The sequence below is a fragment of the Alosa pseudoharengus genome, unplaced genomic scaffold (assembly GCF_046254945.1).
Source record: "Alosa pseudoharengus isolate Yale_2024_CS ecotype anadromous, Long Island Sound unplaced genomic scaffold, YU_APseudo_1.1 YU_APseudo_1.1_scf_3, whole genome shotgun sequence".
In the NCBI taxonomy this organism is placed as follows: domain Eukaryota; kingdom Metazoa; phylum Chordata; class Actinopteri; order Clupeiformes; family Clupeidae; genus Alosa; species Alosa pseudoharengus.
The window spans coordinates 38,349,091-38,351,344 of NW_027468718.1; the positions used below are offsets into that span (position 1 = coordinate 38,349,091).

General features: G+C 38.2%; 1 long non-coding RNA gene across 1 annotated transcript; it reads right to left on the reverse strand.

Moving 5' to 3' along the window:
- Positions 1 to 542: 542 nt before the first annotated feature.
- LOC143099771 (uncharacterized) lies at positions 543 to 2,052 on the reverse strand. Its single transcript, XR_012981747.1, has 2 exons — positions 1,627 to 2,052; positions 543 to 706 (listed from the first exon to the last, which is right to left on the reverse strand). It is a non-coding gene; the product is annotated as an uncharacterized LOC143099771 (long non-coding RNA).
- Positions 2,053 to 2,254: the final 202 nt, after the last annotated feature.

The following is a 2,254-nucleotide window of genomic DNA, read 5'->3' on the forward strand; positions in this document are numbered from 1 at the left end:
TTGACCTATGTCTGGTCGACACAACAGACACTCTTCAGAAGAACGCAGTGGGCAGTTGAGGATGTACGTCTTGATCATTGAATTAAAATAACAAGGAGCAGATCCGGTCAGTGTCCTATAGGCCAAAGTGAGAGATTTAAATTTAATTCTGCCTAATAGGGAGCCAATGGAGAGTAACTAGGAGAGGAGTTACATATGTCTTTGGCTGATTAAAGACCAGGCGTGCGGCAGCATTCTGAATCAGCTGTAACAATCTTACTACACAAGCAGGTAAACCAGCTAATAGTAAATTACAATAGTCCAGCTTGGAGATGACCATGGCCTGAACAAGAAGTTGTGTGGAATCCTGTGTCAGATAAGGTCTGTTCTTCCTTATGTTGCAAAGGATAAACCTACATGATTTTGCAATTGCATCATATCTAATATCAGCTGATTACACACATAAACTAAAATTTAGATTGCCCATACATTTGGAAATCCATCACCACCAATGGCAAACAATTGGTGATGGTGAATTGGCAAACATCAATTCCAGAGAAAACAACAGTGGACATGTTTATTAGTGTGTAAAGTGTTTTACAATATGTGTTGCATCTTGCAAAGATATTTATTAAGAGAAATCAAGCTTCGGTGTCCATGTCTGATCGGTGCCAGTCCATTGTCCTCAGTCTATCTCACTGTCCACTGTTCATTGAGGCCTCTCAACCTATGAAAATAAAACCAACAAACAATCAGTGTTTAGCTTAAAGGTCTACTGTGAGTCTTTCTCGTTAATTGTTTATTCATCTCTGCGCAAAGAGGTCTCATAAGCATCAGGCAATCAGGATACACAAGTCTGTGCACCTAAGAGACAATCAGTTGTTTCTCACACACACATGCATACCTTGGATCGTATACATCATAATAAATATCATTACACCTTCTCTGCACACACACGACTTGGTCAATACAATGAGTTAATTAAGAACCAAGGACATTTCTATCGTCATACAACACATTATTTGCAATCTACACACACATTACTGAAACAGAAGTATCAAGACAACACACAGTTAAAGTATAATAATTAGGTTATTGTAATATACTGTGTCTATTTCTCAATAACTTTTACAAAATCTGCATGGAGTCGATGAAGAAGCATAAATCAGCCTGTAGAAATACTGTTAAACTAGGGTCTCTTGAGTCTTGATCATATTATCGATATAGAACATATTCAGTTTGAAACTCTTAGAAGCTAGCTAGCTACCATTTGCTAACAAAGTTATCGCAATCCAGTTGTCTGGCAACATCACGGCACGAAAAAATTGCCCCATGTAGCATTAGCTAACAGACAACACAACGATGAAAAAAGCTTAACTAGGGGGACATATCCAGTTTTCCATGAATGATACTGTTTAACCTGAGATTGTAACGTGTTCTTACAGGCCTAAAAGGCACAATGATATGACAATGGCCAATCATATTGTTCTATCAAAGAGTAACGTTATAGTAGTCTAACTGGTTCTGAACTATGGAAAAAACTTTAACTTAGTCGATGAAACTATGCTGGCTAGCCAGCCAGCGCTAGCATATAATGTACATTATATAAAGTAACGTTAACAGACATGGCATATGATATCAACTTACTTGGACGTTTTCTGATGTGCCAGTCGCTTCCATCTCTTCTTTCTCTGTTCGACACTGTAAGGAGGTTCAGGAGACAGCTTGCTAAGAGGGTGCTATGCTCTTTGCTTCGCGCTCGGCACTTGTCACGCGATCACAATAGCTCTGCACTCGATTGCTCTTCCTTAGCTACCAGCTGTTTTGTCTCGGTAGACTGAAATTGAATTTCACGTTTTGAAACTGAATTTTGAGAACTGAATGTGAAAGTTCCAAGAGCGAAATTTTCAGTCAGGATAATTTATGTATCAGAGCAAATTAGTTCAATTTCAAAATATTATATTCAATTTCAAGTTGACTGAGATTCAGTTCCAATCTAATGAATTCAGTTTCAATATATACTATTCAAATTCGTTTTTCCAATACAATTGCTCAAATTCATATTCAAATTCATATTCAAATTCGGTTTAAGGTGACACAAGTTTTACTCCATAGGAAAGCCCCACTTCTGCTCTGTCACGCAATAACGGTTTCATCTCGCTGCGATGAACAGTTGGAGCAATGTAACAGAGAAGAAAGGGTGTGTTTTTTTAAGCACTTTGCGTCAATCGGGTTCTAAGGGTTAAAATCTCACGTACCCCCTGGAGTGCCTTCA